Here is a 22,416-nt window from a genome sequence, read left to right on the forward strand (position 1 = left end):
ATTTGCTGTACAATCATTTCCTTTACTGTAGGGCTAAGGCAAGATTTGTTTCTGTACAGGGCACCTAGTTTTGGATAAAGTTTAGAGGCAATTTTTTCTATGTGGAGTCCAAAAGATAGATTGGGGTCTAACAACATACCTAAGTATTTAAAAGAGTGGACTGCGGTCAGCATGCAATTGGATTTTGTTTTGATGCGAAGATGGGAATTTTGTAATTTATGTATTTTAGGTCCCGTTCCAAAGATCATTGTGACCGTTTTGTCAGTGTTTAGGAAGAGTTTGTTTTTCGAGATCCACTTTTCTACCTCTGTGAACTGGTCTTGGAGCACTGTTTCAAGCTGCAGCAGATCAGATTTGTTTGCATAGATTACCGTGTCGTCTGCGTACATGTGTACAGTTGAGGATTTGCAGACATTAGGCAAATCATTTATAAATAATGTGAATAGTAGGGGGCCGAGAATGGAACCTTGGGGAACACCACATGTGACTGGGAGAGGGAGGGAGTCACTGTTAGAGACAGAGACATATTGTGATCGATCCGATACATATGATTTAAACCAGGTTAACGGGTGATCAGCAATACCAGAGTTTTTTAGTTTGAGAAGTAGTAGGTCATGGTCCACTGTGTCAAAAGCCTTTGCAAAATCAAGGAAAATATCTCCAGTTAGGTCTCCTTGTTCCATGGCAGTTTGGATGTCGTTGCAAACTTTTAGGAGGGCAGTTGTAGTGGAGTGATTCGGTCTGAAACCTGATTGATCAGGGGTCAGATAGTTAGAAAGTTGATAATACTCGCATAATTGCGTATGGACGCATTTTTCTAGGATTTTTGACAATACAGGGAGCAGTGATATAGGACGATAGTTAGAAACCAAGGTTAACTCCCCACTTTTATGAATAGGCACTACTCTTGCAGTTTTCCAGAGTTTGGGTATGTATCCAGACACCAAGGATTCGTTAATTAGGGTTGCAACAGGCTTAGCAATTGCCAGCGCACTGAGCTTCAACAGCATTGCTGGGATTTGATCAGGTCCTGACTGGTTTTTCATTTTTAGATTATCGAGGTGTTTCTTAATGACATTGAAGGGTACAGGTCTAAAATTGAACTTTTCTATATTGGGTCTTATTTTGCTGTTTTAGTGGGGCCTGATCCACATTTGTAGCTTCAGGATGCGTGTCATTTATTAGTTTGTCAATCAGGGTGGTGGAGCATCCTACAAAATAATTGTTAAAGGCATTTGCTACTTCTAAGGGGAGTTGCAGGTTTTGGTTATCCACATTGACAGTGGAGGGTTGGGAGTGGATTGGTGGATTTTGTAAGTTATTTATGAGTTTCCAAAACTTTCTAGGGTTACATATATTATTGTTCAGATTTTCACAGAAATATTGCGCCTTAGCCAATTTTGTTTGTTTAGTACATATATTTCGCCAATTTCTATATACACAGTGATCATTCATAGAGCCAGTATGCTTGAACTTTGACCACAATGAATCCCGAAATTGGTACATTTGAATGAGGTCAGCTGTGATCCAATTCAAGTGTGCTCCTTTTACTCTCACCTTACGCAGCGGTGCATGTAAATTCCAAACTTGTAGGAGTTCAGACTGAAAGAATTCAACTGCAGAGTCTAGATCTGGGATTAGGTTTAATCTGTGCCAGGGGAGGTTCTTGATGTCATTTAGAAATGATTGAAGATTAAATTTTTTGAAGGACCTGGTGATTTTAACCTTGGGAGAGGATTTAGTTGCCTTTATTTTGCGTACGCTGTACACTAAGCAGTGGTCACTGAAATTGTTAGGGAGAACACCTGCCTCTTGGATTCGGTCGGGAGAAGTGGAGAGAATCCAGTCCAGCAGGGTATGATTATGGCTTCTGATGTTTATGAGAGTTGGGGAGGAGATTAATTGCGTTAGCTGCAAAGATTTAAACAGCGAGCGACAACTGTTTTTTTTTGGATTCAGCCAATCGATGTTAAAATCTCCAAAAACCAAAATTTCACTTTTTGGGTTTTGAGTTATGGATTCACTAAGGAGCTGTGCTATGTCCGAAATGGAATGCACAGGGGAGCTTGGTGGGCGGTAGATTCCTGCAACAATGATTGATTTACTGCACGGGATCTCAATTTTGCCAGAAAGGAAATCAAAGGTGGCAGGAGAGCTAGATTTTTGTATGGGGGTGAACTTTGTCGAGTTGTCAACATAAATTACAATGCCGCCTCCTCTCTTTGCTCTGTCAATTCTATGGCATGAATACCCAGGTATTGCAATGGCAGAGTCAGGTATTTTTGCAGTTAGCCACGATTCAGAGATAACAATGATTTTTGGCTTGTATTGTAAACACCAAGCTTGCAGTGCATCGATTTTTGGAAATAAGCTGCGTATATTACAGTGCACAAAGGAGAGGCCTTTTTTAGCTGGAAGGCTAGGAATGGAATTTGCTGGGGGACCAGGGTTAGACTCTACATCATTTGCAAGGGCAAGTAGCATAAGGAATAGGAATTTGGACATAGTTTTTGTTTGGCTATATAGTGAATGGCATACTTTATAATTTAAATTATATTTAACTTAGGGGGGTGTTAGGGTTAGGGTTAGACTTAGGTTTAGGGGTTAATAACTTTATTATAGTAACGTTGGGGGTGTGAGATTAGGGGTTAATAATTGTAGGTAGGTGGCAGCGATGTTAGGGAGGGCAGATTAGGGGTTAATACAATTTATTATAGTGTTTGCGAGGCGGAAGCGCGGCAGTTTAGGAGTTAATACATTTATTATCGTGGCGGCGATGTCCGGTCAGCAGATTAGGGGTTAATACTTGTAGTTAGGTTGCAGCAACATTGGGGGGGCAGATTAGGGGTTAATGAAATTTATTATACTGTTTGCGAGGCGGGAGCGTGGTGGTTTAGGGGTTAATACATTTATTATAGTGGCGGCGAGGTTCGGTCGGCAGATTAGGGGTTAATACTTTTAGTTAGGTTGCGGCGACGTTGGGGTCAGTTTAGGGGTTAATAAATATTATAGGTGTCGGCGATGTTAGGGACAGCAGATTAGGGGTTCATAGCTATAATGTAGGTGACGGCGGTGTCCGGTCGGCAGATTAGGGGTTAATACTTGTAGTTAGGTTGCAGCGACGTTGGGGGGGCAGATTAGGGGTTAATAAAATTTATTATAGTGTTTGCGAGGCGGGAGTGCGGCGGTTTAGGGGTTAATACATTTATTATAGTGGTGGCGAGGTCCGGTCAGCAGATTAGGGGTTAATACTTGTAGTTAGGTTGCGGCGACATTGGTGGGGCAGATTAGGGGTTAATAAGTATAATGTAGGTGTCGGCGATATTGGGGGCAGCAGATTAGGGGTTCATAGGGATAATGTAGGTGGCGGCGGTGTCCGGAGCGGAAGATTCAGGGTTAATAGTATAATGTAGGTGTCAGCGATAGCGGGGGCGGCAGATTAGGGGTTAATAAGTGTTAGATTAGGGGTGTTTAGACTCGGGGTTCATGTTAGGGTGTTAGGTGTAGACTTAGTGTTTCCCCATAGGAAACAATGGGGCTGCGTTAAGAGCTGAACGCTGCTTTTTTGCAGGTGTTAGGTTTTTTTTCAGATTAAACTGCGCCATTGTTTCCTATGGGGGAATGCCGAATTTACCGAGCTAATTCGGATTTATTCGGTATATTTGGCAGCTAATTCGGATTCATTTGGTAGATTCGGCAGTATTTTAATTCGGAAATTCGAATCGATCCGAATCTCCGAATTTACCAAATTTTCCGAATTTCCGAATCAATCCGAAACGAATCGCACATGTCTATTAAAAATAATGGCACCAACCTGTGTCATAAATGCATACTGGAATGTAAGTTAGATGTTTCTTTGAGAACTATGTATTACAACATTTGTTTTTGTGTGCAAATTCATTGACAACTTAATAAAAATAATAAATAAATAAAAAAAATTAAAAAATAGCATTTTTATTTTTTAATAAAATAACTGCACCAGGCTGTTTTGGGGGGCTAAATTTCGCAGGAGTGGGGTGTTAGAAAAGAAGGGCACTGAAAAGTGCCTTTACATTGCAGTCTATAGGAACTGTGTGTTCCCAGTAAATATATATGTATATGCTTATACACATATATAAGTGGCATATTTAGGTTTTGTGCTGCCCAATGCACTCATAATTTTGCTGCCCCCCCTATCTCCCAAAACCAAGGTTTCAGGCTTTTTTTGGCCAAAAAACACACACACACAGTTACATGTGCGCACACACACACACACACACACATATATATAAACTAATACACACACACACACATATCTATCTATTGCTGCAATAAATGTAAAAAAAAACTAACACAGAGTTGTTAAAAAAAAAAACTCCCCAAACACAATACTGAGTGCTGAAAGCCAACAAAACAAAAGGCAATAGCTAAGTAAAGGTTCAGAGCTACCTCTAAACTGTTAACTCCATAGGCAATTAGGCTTATTATACCTCCCCTTGAAAGTAAGCTCCTTGGGCAAAATCTCCCATTATATACATGTATGATACTTCCAAAATAACTGTATGCTTCTTACAAATATAACCACAAAAAATGTCCTGCCCCCCTCTAATCTGTCGCCCTAGCCAAGTGCCTTGTTTGCCTAGGCCAAAATAGGACCCTGACATATATATTTATTTGTTAATATATGTATATACATATATTAACACATAAATATATATGTATAATTTAATATATATTTACAATTTACTGCCTCTCAAACATGAGTTTGCATTTGCATTGCACTCGCGCACATTAGCCTGCGCTGGTATTACTCATTGGAAGCGCAAATATCACTTTTGCAAAAGCAATCTCCACTTGTAATCTAGCCCTTAGTATTAAATTTGACTAATTTGTTGACTTTTTTAAAGGGACATTCTAATGCCAAAAATGCTGAAACTGATAATTATAAAAATGTATATGTATCTTCATGTTACGAGCTGCCAATGAGTAGTTGTTGACTTTGACAGGATCACAATTAGATTTTTTTTACTGTTTAAAGGAAGTGCCTTTTTATTATCAGTTTTGTGAAAAAATGGCCCCATACTTAACTTGCACAAGTCCTGTTTGTTCTGATTATAATCTAAATTCTCAATAAATATTCACACAGGGACATTTAAATTTACTGAATTTAGCAACTAAAAGTACGCAATAAACTACACTTTTTTAAGTTATTATCGAGTATTCCAAAAAGTTTTCAGATGTAACAGTGGTTTTGTGTAGACCCAAACCACACTAAAATGACATCTGCCATATAAGATTACATTAGGCATAATTTCACCAAACAGATACAAAAGCTACCTGCTAATTCAGTTAAAGGGACACTGAACCCAAATTTTTTCTTTGGTGATTCATAAAAAACATGCAATTTTAAGCAACTTTCGAATTAACTCCTATTATCAATTTTTCTTTGTTCTCTTGCTATCTTTATTTGAAAAAAAAGGCATCTAAGCTAAGAAGCCAGCCAACTGTTGGTTCAGAACCTTGGACAGCACTTGTTTATTGGTGCTGTCCAATCAGCAAGGACAATCCTGGTTGTTCACCAAAAATGGGCCGGCATCTAAACTTACATTCTTGCTTTTCAAATAAAGATACCAAGAGAATGAAGACAATTTTATAATAGGAGTAAATTAAAAAGTTGCTTAAAATTGCATGCTCTATCTGAATCATGAAAGAAAAATTTGGGTTCAGTGTCCCTTTAAGTTAAACAAATAATAATTACTTTTACACTAGTAAAAGTCTGTGAAACCACTAACCCAACAAATACACATACCCTTTATACAAATAAAGCCTCTGCAGACTGCCCCCTTATTTCACTTCTTTTGACAGACTTGCATTTTAGCCAATTAGTGCCCTCTCATAAGTAACTCCACATGCATGAGCACATTGTTATCAATATGGCACACATGAACTAATGCCCTCTAGCTGTAAAACCTGTCAAATGCACTGAAATAAGAGGCGGCCTTTAATGGCTTAGAAATTAGCATAGAAGCCTACCTAGGTTTTGCTTTCATCTAAGAACACCAAGAGAACAAAGCAAATTTGATGATAAAAGTGAATTGGAAAGTTGTTTAAAATTGAATTCTTCATGAAAGTTTAATTTTGAATAGACTGTCCCTTTAAATTCCTTAAACAGACACATATCTATTAGCATCATTGCACACTATTAAAAGGAAACCATCAATATAACAGACCCTTCAGCATGAGATGTAATTGTTTAACCCATCAGATTGTCATTTTTTTCATTAATCTTGCACATTTGATTTTTGGATTACAAAATCAGGAGACTAATGATGCAGATAACTATTTTGTGTTGTTTTCAGGAGGTAAACATTTCTAACTTCAGGGGTATTAACCAAAGAATCGTTTTGTGATTATGACCACTGGAAAAACACATTGAAACGACCGACATTCAGAAATTATCTGCCAAAAACAAGTGCAAAATTGTGATCAAGCCCTATTTGTATTTAACCTCATCAAATGAATCAAACACATAGCAGCTCCTAGGCAAAACACAGCTAGTGATTGGTAGGGCTGTGCTACTGCCGCTGCTGATTGGCTGACTGCCCTAGTGCTGTTCAGGAGCTGCAAGGCTTTTCTGAGGTCAAATTTAATGTCAGTAAAGCAAAAATTGTGCTAACAAATTTGATTCTGTAATTTTTGCATTAGAATTTAAACTTAAAATAGTTTTGAATATAAAGTTTTTTCCTGATATTGCTTTTTCCTATAGTTACAGAACGTTATTCATAATGCTGGTTATTACAACTTCATGTTCTAACACTTCTGATAATTTAACAACCATACGGAATATTACAATAATTTTTTTCCCCTTAAAGGGACATGAAACCCAACATTTTTCTTTGGTGGTTCAGATAGAGAATACAATTTTAAACAACTTTCTAATTTACTTCTATTATCTAATGTGTTTCATTCTCTTGTTATCATTTGTTGAAGGAGCAGCAATGCCCTACTGGTTTCTAGCTGAACACATGGGCGAGTCAATGACAATCTGTATATATATCCTCATATATATATATATATATATATATATATATATATATATATATGCAGCCACCAATCAGCAGCTAGAACCTAAGTTCTCTGCTGCTCCTGAATTTGCCTATATAAAGCTTTTAGCAAAGGATAAAAAGAGAAGGAAGCAAATTAAATAATATAAGTAAATTGGAAAGTTGTTTAAAATTGAAATCTCTATCTGAATCATGAAAGACAAATTTTGGGTTTCACGTCCCTTCAACTTTAGGGGCCTGAATCTCTAAAGCTCTCTTCTCAGGGGATATTGTCTAAAATGGTGTCAGTGCTATATAGTCCTTCACAGGATTCTGGAATGAAGTTAGAAATACAAATAATAGTACGCATAAAAGTAGGGTTAAAACACAAGATTTAAATTCGATTTGTTTGTGTTTAAAAAAGTGTCAACACTGGATGCTCCCTGTTAAACACTGATTCTCTCCTGTAAGATTCCCCATTCCTAAATCCCTCATTACTTTACATGGCAGGAAGCTAGCTAGTTGCCAGAACTTCAAGGTACAGCCCCTTATTTTAGAGACTTCATTGTATCTGCCCAATAAGGGTCGGCATAATTTTACTCCATGCTGGCAAATTTTTGAGATTATGACCCTAGGAGACAAATGGGGCATAATATAGTCTGTTAGAAAGCCTTATCAAATTATTTATCTTCAAAAGTTCTATTATTTATATTACTATTACTTATATGTAAAGAGCTGCCAATTGTACAATGATATTGTTTCATGTTAAAAGAACACAGATTTGGGGGGTGGAGCCAACCACTGAAGTGGCAGGTCGGAAATTGAAAAAGCTCTTGCTTCATTTAACCTTCTTGGGGTTATTTTCTAAAAAATAAATAAAGTTAAGGTATTTATATTTAGCAAACCAAGGTGAAGTTTTATTCCAAGTCCGAGAGCATTTAATTTAACAAGTTTGCACACTTGAAACTGTGTGGATGCAGAGAGACACCAATACTTCAGCAATTACAGTTGCATATTTGATTCTATCAACGATTTCCAGAGTTTCGGCTACAACCCGTTCGCCCCCCCAGGAGACTGGGTTATCGGTCAGTGAGACTCATCATAGCCTAAGTAAAATCTCATCACATATTCTGCTGCAGTTATTCTCATATTTTAAAACTGTACACTGCCTGAAAAGTTTCCACATGGGGGAATTCTACAGAGCTATTCAATCCCTCTTTGATGATTTTGAGAGGGATGTCCACAAGAGAATCGACCCCCTCTTTTTTGTTGTTGCAGCAGGATGAATACTTCTGAGGTGGCTGAGGGAGACAACAGCAAGATAAGCGACATAGAGAACAACTTCAGATGTCCTTCACTAACACCTCTAGCTAACATGTCTCAGGTCCTTGAAACTGTGAATGTGGAACAAAGTACACCTATGTAATTGCTCTAGATTCCATCTCTGTCCCCTGTATTATGAGAAAATGGTGTAAACATTGTTGAGAATGGCTTAGATGTCAAGGAAGGGTAATCTATTAGTTTACTATCTATGGACAGGGGTGGACGCTATGCCCACTAAACTTGGGAATGTAATGATTCAGTTGACCAGTTACCACCATTACACCCTTGACATGATCCTTATTCCTGGGGATCCACATAGACAGATTTCATACTTGGACCTCAGCCACCCACATTCACATGCCAACATTAGACCTCAAATCAGAACCCTGGTCATGTAGCCCCTATTATAATTAAGATCAACCCTATATACATATCAGACCTAAGATTATATCTTTCAGGCACATGCCCATACCAAACCTCAGGTTAGACTCATGGGCTTAAATCACCTCTTCGCTACATACCCACATCAGACTAGATTGCAAGGACCTGAAGCACTATATAAACAACATACTCACATTAAAACTTAATTAAACATTCCAACATTATGTTTTTTAGTTGTTAAAATCAGGAAGGTCAATGCGCAGTCTGGGTTGCATCAGAATAGAGTTTGGTTGTCTGTGGGAAAAGCTGGGTGCTATGGGGCAAAATCTGGGGTGTTCATGGCATGCAAAGCATTCAGTGACAGTGTTTCTTCATTACTACATGGTCCTAGGGTTCCTGTCTAGAAAATGGGACATGAAGAGCATAGGTTAAGTGGGCAGAGGGACATATTTTATATATAAAATGTTATATATGTTTTTACAAATAGTCACATGAGTTTGTTACAATGCTGTACATACAAAAATACAAATTATGCCCTCATTCTGTCATGAATTAACTACTCTAGCATACTTCTAAATGCCCTTCCCAAATAACACCTCTCCCCCTTCAATCTATCATGAATGCTTCAGCTAGACTCATCCACCTAAGTTGCCGATCAACATTGGTTGTCCCACTCTACCAGTCCCTACACTGGCTTTCTACTTTAGAATAGCCTCACTCCCAGCTATATTTCCATCCTCATCTCCAAATATTTCCTGACCCGCCCTCTTCAAACAACCTCTCACCTACGTCTCTCCTCTCTTATTATTTCTACTTCCCTGTCTCACACACTGCTCTTGTTCTTTAGAAATCTCTACACCATTCCATCAGTCTCAAACCTTGTATAGTTTCAGGTGTTCATTGAAAAACCACTGATACAGAGAGGCTTACCATCTCTCGTTTAACTATTTTTCATCCTAATCAACATAAATCTTGAACTGCCATGCCTTGCCACTTCAACAATATTATATGTGACAAACGACCCCAAACTTATGTCTCTGTACACTCAGTCTGTAGACAGTAAGCTGTTTAGAGCAGATACACCCTCCTCCTGTACTAGTTTGTTTTTTATGATTTATAATTTATTATGTATTTGCATCTTACTACAAATGTTTGTCACAAAGTGTTCTTTGGCATTTTAAAATATTGAGAGATAGGCTTCACTGCTTTTTTTACCCCAGTGTTTTAGAAGTGTTTATAATGGTACAATTGCAAACAAAAGTATATTAAAGTGAATTTCAGAAATATATACCTGCTGAATGCACCTCCTCATGTCTGGTTTGCCAAGGAGAATCTAGCTTTCTTTGTGGATAAAAATAAATAAATATTCATATACAGTAGGCCCATGATACATATAATAAATTTATCAGTGATTACAAATGGCATCATTTTTTAACATTTCTAACCGAATAAGGAGTCTGCAGTTGGCTACAGTTAAAGCAACTCTTGATCAGGTGATGCTCTCTGACAATCAAGCCTAAAGGTACAGTGTTTTTTCATTAATTCTTTTCCCCTTTATGTATTTCCAATGACTTGTTATACCAACCGCAGAGTATAAAATATATGGGAAATTGCTTATTATTCCTTATCTTATATCGGTCTGCATAAACAAAATCTTGTAATTAGAGAGAGTTATTTAAAAATAATATTTAGTACTCCTCTCTACTACCCTCCTCTGGGGGTATAATATCTCCTGTAGATCATTCTTGTTACATCTCTTTTCAGTAGCCACTGCAGAAAGAGTTACTATAGGTGGGGTTACAGCAGGAAAAAGTGAATATTTTAAATTATGAAATAAAGATATAGGAACTATTTGTAAACAATTTAATACACCCCAGCAGGTAACATGGATCATTGGGAAGACATTAAAGGGGGAAAATGTTTTTCATTACACTGTCCCTTTAATTTATCTCACTGAATATGGTTCTAATTTATCAGGTCATGGAAAAAAAAATCTGTTTATACTGTGTGTATGTGTATATATATATATATATATATATATATATATATATATTGTGACAGGAACACTTTTAACCACGGTCTTCTAGGGCACAAATGCAGCACAGGACAATCCACTGTAGTTTAAAAAGCTTTATTTTTCACAGCAATAACAAACAGGCAGTTCATTTCCAAAAGAGGGAAATCCTTCCTCTGCAGCAAAGTTAAGTGCTTTTAAATGTGTCCCAGCACTTCACAGCATTCCACAAGTGCTTTGTAAAAATAATGTCCTCTTACAGTTCACAGGAACAAAAGTCTTTTACACAGTGTAACAAACACACACACCAGCTTCTGTAGCTGTATATCTCTCTCTCAAGGCCTAAGTGAGGCTGCTATTTAAACCCTCACAACTTATAATTAGCCACACCTGTGATTAGCTGCTGGACAGCTTTACAGCTGTCTGGGATAATGGCCCACCCTCTCTCCAATTATCCCAAACCCCAGGGACCCAGAACACAGTTTATCAACTGCATAATCAAATACACACTCTTTCTCCCTGGGGTTTTAACTGAAAGGAGAAATAGCATGTACAATGCTTGGTCTTAAATATCTTCCATTTATAACCAGGCCTTGCTTTCTGTCACATATCCTCCCCCCCAGCTCACACCCAGTGGGTTGAGCGACCATGGACATCAATGAATGTACCCGAGACAAACCATCAGCATTGCCCTGCAAAAGACCGGCCCTGTGCTCAACAGTAAAATTGAAGGGTTGCAAGCTAAGAAACCACCTAGTAACCCTTGAATTTGTTTCCTTATTCTGACTCATCCATGTGAGAGGAGCATGATCTGTTATTAATTTAAATTTTCTTCCCAACAGATAGTACCTAAGGGTCTCTAAAGCCCACTTAATGGCAAGGCATTCTTTCTCCACTATAGAATCGTTCTTTTCCTGTGAAATAAGTTTTCTGCTTAGGAAAAGGACAGGATGCTCTTCTCCCTGACACTCCTGCGAGAGAACTGCTCCTAAACCAACATCAGAGGCATCTGTCTGTACAATAAAATCTTTAGCGAAATTGGGGGTTACCAAAACTGGATGGGCACAAAGGGCATCTTTCAACTGCTTAAAAGCTTGTTCTGCTTCTGGGGACCATTTTATCATAATTGGGGCCCTTGCTTTTGTGAGATCCGTCAAGGGTGCCGCAATTGTAGCGAAATTCGGGATAAACCTTCTATAATAACTAGTTATCCCAATAAATGCTCTTACTTGTTTTTTAGTTAGAGGCTGTGGCCAGTTCTGTATGGCCTCTATTTTTGTTGTCTGAGGTTTAACTAATCCTCTACCAATAGTATAACCCAAGTACTTAGCTTCCTGTAAACCAACAGTACATTTTGCAGGATTGGCAGTTAACCCAGCGGACCGTATTGCATCAAGTACTGCTTGAACTTTTGGAAGATGGGATTCCCAATCTGTACTATAAATTATAACATCATCCAAATATGCTGCCGCATAACGAACATGGGGTTTCAGAATTCTATCCATCATCCTCTGGAATGTTGCCGGGGCCCCATGTAAACCAAATGGCAACACCGTATACTGAAATAAGCCCTCTGGGGTTGAAAAAGCTGTCTTTTCCTTTGCTTGACTAGTGAGAGGCACCTGCCAATACCCTTTCGTTAAATCAATTGTAGTGAGATAACGTGCTTTTCCTAGCCTTTCTATTAACTCATCTACTCTAGGCATTGGGTAGGTGTCAAATTTGGAAACACAATTAAGCTTACGAAAGTCATTACAGAACCTTAATGAACCATCCGGCTTTGGAACAAGCACGATTGGACTGTTCCACTCACTTTGTGATTCCTCAATTACCCCAAGCTTTAACATTTTTTCTACCTCCAGTTTAATAGCCTTTCTACGAGCCTCAGGGACCCTATACGGTTTAAGGCAGACCTTCTTCCCTGGTTCTGTTATTATGTCATGCTTAATAACATTAGTTTTTCCCGGTACCACAGAAAATACCTCTTTTTTTCTTCTAATAAAATCCTTGACCTCTTGCTTCTGATGTACAGATAGGGTTTCTGATATATTTACCTCTGGTTCAGTGACAGGGAGTTCTGTCGGTTTTAAGGCAACTAAAACTTCCCTATCTTTCCAAGGTTTTAACAGATTTATATGATATATTTGCTCAGGTTTCCTTCTCCCTGGCTGACTTACTTTGTAATTAACATCACCCACTTTCTCAATTATCTCATATGGGCCCTGCCAAGTAGCCAAGAATTTATTTTCAACTGTAGGGACCAGAACTAACACCCTATCCCTAGGTTGAAACACCCTGGCTCTAGCATTACGGTTGTAGCTGTACTTTTGTGCTTCCTGTGCTTTTCCCATATGTTCCCTTACAATGGGCATGACAGCTTCCATACGATCCTGCATTTGGGAAATATGTTCAATAATACTTCGATAAGGTGTTGTCTCTTGCTCCCAAGTCTCTTTAACTATATCTAGTAATCCCCTGGGATGCCGCCCATATAACAGTTCAAATGGGGAAAAACCTGTAGAAGCCTGGGGAACCTCCCTGATAGAGAACATTAAATAGGGTAACAGAAGGTCCCAATTTCTCCCATCTGTGTCAATTACCTTTCTTAGCATACTTTTGAGAGTTTTGTTAAACCTTTCTACTAAACCATCAGTCTGAGGGTGATATACTGAGGTCCTTAGTTGTTTTATGCCAAACAACTTACACAATTCTTTTGTAACCCTGGACATAAATGGAGTTCCTTGGTCTGTCAAAATTTCCTTAGGTATCCCGACCCTGCTAAACATTAGCATGAGTTCTTTTGCTATGGACTTTGCAGAGCTGTTACGAAGGGGAACTGCCTCACGATAGCGTGTAGCATAATCAAGGATTACCAGTATATACTGATGTCCTCTAGCAGATTTAACCAACGGACCCACCAAGTCCATAGCAATTCTTTCAAAAGGCACATCAATTATAGGCAAGGGCACTAAAGGGTTACGAAAATCTTTAGCAGGAGCTGTAAGTTGACACTTAGGGCATGAAGCACAATAATCCTTGATGGCTACAAATATCCCTGGCCAATAAAACCTTCTAAGAACTCTCTCTTTGGTTTTCTCAACTCCCAAATGCCCCCCTAGAATGTGGTTATGTGCAAGATTTAAAACAGTGTTCCTAAAAGTCTGGGGCACCAAAAGTTGTTTAACAATGTCTGTTCCTTTCTTCTCTACACGATATACCAAATCATTAACTGCTTCAAAATAAGGATAGGGTAATACATTTCCTGGCTGTGTCACAACATCATTTATAACCCTGATATTATTTCTTGCCTCTACCAATGTTGGATCCTCCCATTGGGCTTTTTTAAAATTACCAGGGCCACCAACCAGATCTATCAAATCATCAATATTTTCCGAGCTAGTACTTGGTACTTCATTACTCTGAGAAGGTTGATCACCTACTAATACAGGCATAGGGCAATAAATCTTATTTTTCTCCTTTTCAATGGAACCCCCTTCAAAATCAGTTTCAGAGAAAGGAAATACATAAATATCAGAAGTTTGACATATTTCTGGAGATTCCCATAGCTCCAGAAATTTTGGAAAATCTCTCCCTATCACCACCTCATGGGCTAAATTTGGTACTACACCAACACAATATTTTAATTTACCACACTGAGTCTCAATCTCCACCTCAGCTGTAGGATATTCCCGTTTATCTCCATGAACACAGATAATTCCCATTTTTTCCCCATAATCTAATATTGCATCTGGTACTAAAGATTTAGCCACTAGTGTGACCATACTTCCTGAATCAAGCAAAGCCCTAGACACTTTACCATTAACCATCACAGTACACCAATGGGAATCATTATTAACAGAGCTGTTGCTATTAGACAATAGTGAATGTGCAACATTACAGTCCATAAATTCATCTTTATCACAGTCTCTAGCAATATGCCCAACCTCATTACATTTAAAACATCTTACAGGTTGGTTATATTTAAATGTTTCCTTAACTCCTGGGGAAATGTCTCTGGTGTTTTGCCTATACACCTGCTGCTCTCTTATCCCCTTTATCCCCTGAACAGTCTTACCAGTTCTTGTAGAGCTCTGGGACTTGGGATTGTGGGGCTGATCCATTGAAGATTGTTGCAAAACTTCTCCTGAAGCTATAAATCTTTCGACCAATACAATCAACTGATCCGCTGTTTGAGGATCACCTTGATTAACCCACCGCCGCAGGGAAGTAGGTAATCCACGCTGAAACCGGTCCATCACCAGTAGTTCCACTATTTTGGTAGCCGAATTAACCTCTGGTTGCAGCCACTTCCTGGCAAGGTGTATAAGGTCGAACATCTGGGATCTTGCAGCATTATGAGATGAAAACATCCAGGAATGGAATCTTTGTGCACGGACTGCCGAAGTCACCCCCAGGCGTGCAAGGATTTCTGCTTTCAATTTCTCATAGTCACCGGCTTGTGCTGGCTCTAAATCAAAGTAGGCCTTCTGAGGTTCACCACTAAGAAATGGCGCAAGTATACTCGCCCACTCAACTGTCGGCCATTTTTCTCTTTCTGCTGTGCGTTCAAATGCCAAAAGATACGCCTCAACATCATCAGCTGCTGTCATTTTTTGAAGATAATGACTAGCCCTTATTACTCTGGAACCTTGGCTGCCACCAACATATTCAGAGTTCAGTCTTTCTGATATGGCTTGAACCTCTCGTTGCAGAGTCTGTGTAGCACTTTGCTGCTCCTCCCGGGTCTTCCTGAATGTCTCAGCTTGCACAGCAGCCATCTGTTGAATCAACAATTCAGTGTTCTCCTTCTGTGATTTAGCCAGCAGCATAGCACTCTCTGACTGGGCCAAGACCAACTGTTGCAGTGCTGCACTATTTTCAGCAGCTTTTCTGTTAGTCTCCTGCTGTATAGCATTAGAATGGATCAAAGCTTTAATGACTTCCTCCATGTTGCTTGCAGATTATTATGCCCACAGACATACAACGTGGTTGCCCGGATTCTCCACCAAGTGTGACAGGAACACTTTTAACCACGGTCTTCTAGGGCACAAATGCAGCACAGGACAATCCACTGTAGTTTAAAAAGCTTTATTTTTCACAGCAATAACAAACAGGCAGTTCATTTCCAAAAGAGGGAAATCCTTCCTCTGCAGCAAAGTTAAGTGCTTTTAAATGTGTCCCAGCACTTCACAGCATTCCACAAGTGCTTTGTAAAAATAATGTCCTCTTACAGTTCACAGGAACAAAAGTCTTTTACACAGTGTAACAAACACACACACCAGCTTCTGTAGCTGTATATCTCTCTCTCAAGGCCTAAGTGAGGCTGCTATTTAAACCCTCACAACTTATAATTAGCCACACCTGTGATTAGCTGCTGGACAGCTTCACAGCTGTCTGGGATAATGGCCCACCCTCTCTCCAATTATCCCAAACCCCAGGGACCCAGAACACAGTTTATCAACTGCATAATCAAATACACACTCTTTCTCCCTGGGGTTTTAACTGAAAGGAGAAATAGCATGTACAATGCTTGGTCTTAAATATCTTCCATTTATAACCAGGCCTTGCTTTCTGTCACAATATATATATATATATATATATATATATATATATATATATATATATATATATATATAAAGTAATGATATGTATACATATTTGGAATAAAAATTTGAAAAGTCCTGGCGAGTGCACTCTTCATTACTTTCTATTTACCTATCTGTTGCACCCTGGGCATGTGATTTGGATTTCTGGAGTGCTTGTCTACTTTGAACTTTTTATATATATATATATATATATATATATATATATATATATATATATATATATATATATATATAGTTGGACACCCTCATTACAATTGTTTTTGGCAGCCATAAGGTAAATGATTAAATGCAGACAAGTACTTTGCTGTAACCTACTTTTGCTACAAAAATGTTAAGAATAAAATAGCTCTTATACTTGGGAACAGAGGATGTAATATATGTGAGATAAGATGATGACATCTGTTTAGAACGTTGCTAAAAATATGTGTCAGCAGGTGGCTACTGAACAGTTTTACCACTCACCAAGTTCTTTATATAAAGATGAACAGGTCAACTGTCTCTGTTTTAACTCCCTTTATCTATGCTGGCTATTATGAATTTTGCCACTTCACATGAATTGATTTTATGGGTCAATGTTCCAAGTCATAAATAGTGAAATCATTCAAGTTTATTTTTATATCTAAATAGGATCAAAATGTATTACTTCCAGTGTAGCAAGGGACTACATCTGGAAAATTATATTTTAAAGGGGCATTGTCATGTTAAAATCAGAAGACAACCCAGAAGGAAAATTTTCCTATTTCCGAATTATTTTTTCCTTCTTAGAGAAATCTCTCAACATTTAAGCAAATACATTTCATGGAAAAACACAGTAGAGTAGAAACTGGAAATTTGTGTCAAAGTTTAAAAATGACGGCTCTCAGACGTTATCCCAAAGATTTTGGATTACCAGTGGATGACCATTGGAAGGAGGTAGGTGGGGTCATGCAGTGGCCTTTCCCCATCTCCACACTAGGTCCCACACCAATCCTGTCCTAAGCCCAGCAATATATATTTTCCACCAATGAGCAGTGGATTTTATCCCTATGGCAGCCAGTAACAAACAAAGTAGTTATGTTATACCCCCTGGCTGCTTGTAATATACATAATAGAGTGGTTTTAGCTCTACTTAGTCTAGTAGATGTCAGTTTCCTGCCCTCCTTAATCAATTCATTTAACCAGGGATTCCAATATCCAATAAATATAAGAAGACACCCAAATGGTAAACAAATGTCACCTTTGACATATCTTCTTTCATTTGACTTATTCTATAGAATTATTGCTAACATTCAAATATTGGATGATAGTATCCAAATATCAGTGTTTATTCCAATCCATTAGAAGAGCATCAAGTAGTATGCACACCTTTTGTGGGTAAAAATATAACAAAACCATTAAAAAAAACCTTATTGCATGGTTTCTATTGCTTTTAAATACTTCCTCAAAAATTTAGATTTTTGTGAATTCTACAGTGGTATTCCAATCCATCAGAAAACATGTCTCAGACGATTTTCAAATTAAGCATTTCAATTTATAAGCCTTGTCCACATGTGTGGCTTCTTTTCACAGTATATCATAGCTCTAAGCAAGTTTGGTTTACATGTTAAAAAACAATAATTTCCTATTTCAATAAAGAAATTAAAAAAACATACATACATACATTACACTTATTAACCCCTAATCTGCCGCCCCTAACATCGCCGCCACCCACATTAAAGATATTAACCCCTAATCTGCTGCCCCTAACATCGCCGCCCACTAGATTACAGTTATTAACCCCAATCTGCTGCCCCTTACATCACCGCCACCTATATTACAGATATTAACCCCTAATCTGCTGCACCAACATCGCTGCCACTTACATTATACTTATTAACCCCTAATTTGCCGCCCCTAAGATCGCTGCTACCTACATTACAGATATTAACCCCTAATCTGCTGCCCCTAACATCGCCGCCACTTACATTACACTTATTAACCCCTAATCTGCCGCCCCCAATGTCGCTGCCACTATACTAAAGTTATTAACTCATAAACCTAACCCTAATGTAACCCTAAGCCTAAATCTAACCCTAACACCCCCTAACTTAAATATAATTAAAATAAATCTTAATAAACCTTACAATTATTAACTAAATAATTCATATTTAAAACTAAATACAAACTTACCTGTGAAATAAAACCTAAGCTAGCTACAATATAACTAATAGTTATATTGTAGCTATCTTAGGTTTTATTTTTATTTCACAGGTAAGTTTGTATTTATCTTAACTAGGTAGACTAGTTAGTAAATAGTTATTAACTATTTACTAGCTACCTAGTTCAGAAATAAATACAAAGTTAACTGTAAAATAAAACCTAACCTGCCTTACACTAAAAACTAACATTACAATAAAATAAAATAATTTAAATTATTAAAATACAATTTTATAAATTACAAAACAAACCCCCACTAAATTACAAAAAAATAAAAAACAAAATTAGCAAAAATAAAAACGAATTACTCCTAATCTAATAGCCCTATTAAAATAATAAAGCTCTCCCAAAATAAAAAAAAACCCAGCCTACACTAAACTGCCAATGGCCCTTAAAAGGGCCTTTTGTGGGGCATTGCCCCAAAGAAATCAGCTCTTTTACCTGTAAAAAAAAAATACAAACACACCCCAACAGTAAAACCCACCACCCAACCAGCCAACCGCCCAAATAAAAACCTATCTGAATAAACCTAAGTAACCATTGCCCTGAAAAGGGCATTTGGATGAGCATTGCCCTTAAAAGGGCATTTAGCTCTTTTACATTGCCCAAACCCTAAGCTAAAAAAAAAACCCACCCAAAAAAACCTTAAAAAAACCTAACACTAACTCCCGACGATCCACTTACAGTTATCGAAGTTCGGGCATCCATCCTCATCCAGCCGGCGTTGTCCTCATCCAAGCCGCAAGACGTCTTCATCCAGGAGGCCTCTTTGATCTTTATCCATCCAGTGAAATCTTCATCCAAGCAGAAAGAAGTCTTCATCCAGACAGCATCTTCTATCTTCATCCATCTGGCGTGGAGCGGGTCCATCTTCAAGAAATCCAGCGCGGAGCATCCTCTTCTTACGGTCACTGATGTAAACTGAGGGTTCCCTTTTAGTGACATCTTTCAAGATGGCATCCCTTACATTCCTATTGGCTGAAAGATTTCTATAAGCCAATAGGAATTAAAGGGTAAAAAATCCTATTGGCTGTTGAAGTCAGCTAATAAGATTGAGCTTTCATCCTATTGACTGATCCAATCAGTCAATAGGATTGAGCTCTTCGGTTTTATTTTACAGGTAAGAATGTATTTTTAGATATGAATTATTTAGGTAATAATTGAAAGGTTTATTTAGCTTTATTTTAATTATATTTAAGTTAGGGGTGTTAGGGTTAGGATTAGACTAAGGCTTAGGGTTACTTTAGGGTTAGGTTTAGGGGTTAATATATTTATGTAGAGTTAGTGATGTGGGAGGTCAGAGGTTTAGGGGTTAATAATTTATTATAATATATTTTGTTGTGGGGGGCTTGCAGTTTAGTGGTTAATAGGTTTATTATAGCGATGGTGTGGGCGGACGGCAGATTAGGGGTTAATAATCTTTAAATAGTGTTTGCAATGCGGGAGGGCGGTGGTTTAGGGGTTAATAGGTTTATTATAGGGGTGACGATGTCAGGGAGCTGCAGAATAGGGGTTAATAAAAAAATTTAGTGGCGGCGATGTCCAGAGCGGCAGATTAGGGGTTAATAATTTTATTTTAGTGTTTGCGATGCCGGAGGGCCTCGGTTTAGGGGTTAATAGGTAGTTTATGGGTGTTAGTGTACTTTTTAACACTTTAGTTATGAGTTTTATGCTACAGCTTTGTAACGTAAAACTCATAACTACTGACTTTAGATGGCGGTACGGATCTTGTCAGTATAGGGTGTACCGCTCACTTTTTGGCCTCCCAGGCAAACTCGTAATACCGGCTCTATGGGAGTCCCATTGAAAGAGGACTTTTTAAAAAGTGCGGTACTGACGTTGTGTGACGGCCAAAAAGGTGTGCGGTACAGCTATACCTACAAGACTTGTAATAGCGGGGTTAGGGAAAAAGCAGCGTTATGAAGCATAACACTACTTTTTCACTCATAACGCCAAACTCGTAATCTAGCTGATATACAATTAATCTTAAAAATAATACTTGTGTCAAAAAAGGCAATAAATATCAAGCCAAGTAAAAAAGTGTATTACTTACTTAAGTTCATGATTCTGTAATATTTTCCAATACCTTAAAACCTACAGCTCGGCATGACTCTCCACCTGCTGTTCATTAGTTGTGCACTCAATTTGCGAGTAAACATGCCATTGAGAGAGCCCTGTGGCAATCCAGGTAATGCATCAAAAGAAAACTTCCATGCCGGTTCCTATGTTTACAAACTCACAATTTATTAAAACAAAAGTTTAATTTTTTTTTTTTTTACAAGCGATACATCAATGACTTGATTTTATTCTGGAATGGTAATAATAAGTTAGCCAGAGAATTTGTTGTCACACTGAATATCAATAAACTGGGGCTCAAATTTACTATGGAGTTTGGGACAACACAAATCAGTTACCTTGATGTTACTCTGATGTGACTTGATGTGAGAATTTCCAAGACTTGCATTAAACCAATTTATAAAAACTCTATATTATATGCCTCTAGCAATCAGCCCAATGTATTCCTTTTGCTATAGCTAAAAGTCAATTTCTGAGAACAAAGAGAAATTGTACAGAAATCAACAATTATCAAAAGGTTATCCCAGATCCATAGTAAATAGAGCCAAAAATGAGGTACAGAATGTTGCAAGATCCACACTTTTGAATAAAAGCAATGTGGTGGCTAAAAAATGAGAGGAATCTTGACAGATCACTTTTGTAACACAATATAGAACCCAATATACACAAATTTGTGATATCATCAGAAAGCATCTTTCTTTCTTACCGACGGATGAAAAAGAAGCAGATATTGGAAAGGAAGGCTGCAGATTCTATTACAGAAGCAGCGTAACATTGGGAAACATTGTGTCACCTACCAAACTTCCAAATACAAATAGTGAGAGCTTTTGGCTCAGGTTTAACCCCTTGAGTGCTAATGACGGCTCTGAGCCGTCACAAATTGTCTCAGTCAGGTGCTAATGACAGCTCAGAGCCGTCACTAGCACTCTCCCACTTTGAGGGAGATTTGGGGGCTCCCACCGGCTCCTACCCCGGCGATCGGTCCTGCATAATGATAGGCATCGCCGGGGCTTCACGTTACATGCGGTGACGTCATGCGCAATGATGTGATGACGCCACCGCACAACTTTATTTAACATTAACAATGTTAAATATAGGAGCAGGGGGCATGCTGCGTAGAAGCCTGTATCTCAGGCATCTAAGCAACTACAGACCTCCAAGACCCATCGTTGGAAAGGTAATCGCCTAACCTTTCCAACAGTAAAAAAAAAAACTTTTAAAAAACCTTAGCACCCAGGTGGGAAAGTGCTTAGCACACAAAGGGTTAAAGGAACCTATAGATTTGGCAGTACATTATTTAAAGTTTGTGACTATATTCAAGTAGGACCACAATTCACATCTTATATGACAGGAAGGTCCTTTCTCATTACATCAGTTGTTCAACAGAATATGCTGTTTATCTGGTTTCATGTGTAGAATGCTATAAATAATATGTACTGTAGGTCTCATGACAAGGGAGGTGAGATCTAGAATAGGAGAACACTTGAGTAATATAAATAATGACTGGGAAGGTATAGCATTAGCAAAGCACTTAATACATTTTCACAAAAGCAGATCTCTTAGATGGATTGGCAACTAATAGAACAAGTTAAAACTCCCATATGTGGGGGGGGGGGGGGGCTCAAATTACTTAGCAGACAGGAGATGTTCTGGATTTTAAGCTTAGAACCAGACTACCTCATGGTTTTATTTTAACATATGACATTATACATTTTTTGGGAATGAGTGAATATTTTTTTCTTGCAGTTAGCCCAAAATAGCTTAAAGAATAATTTTTGAAAAAAAACTTTTTTTGCTCTACATAGTAGAATTTTTTTAT

This window comes from Bombina bombina, chromosome 6, assembly GCF_027579735.1.
Source record: "Bombina bombina isolate aBomBom1 chromosome 6, aBomBom1.pri, whole genome shotgun sequence".
Taxonomy (NCBI): Eukaryota; Metazoa; Chordata; class Amphibia; order Anura; family Bombinatoridae; genus Bombina; species Bombina bombina.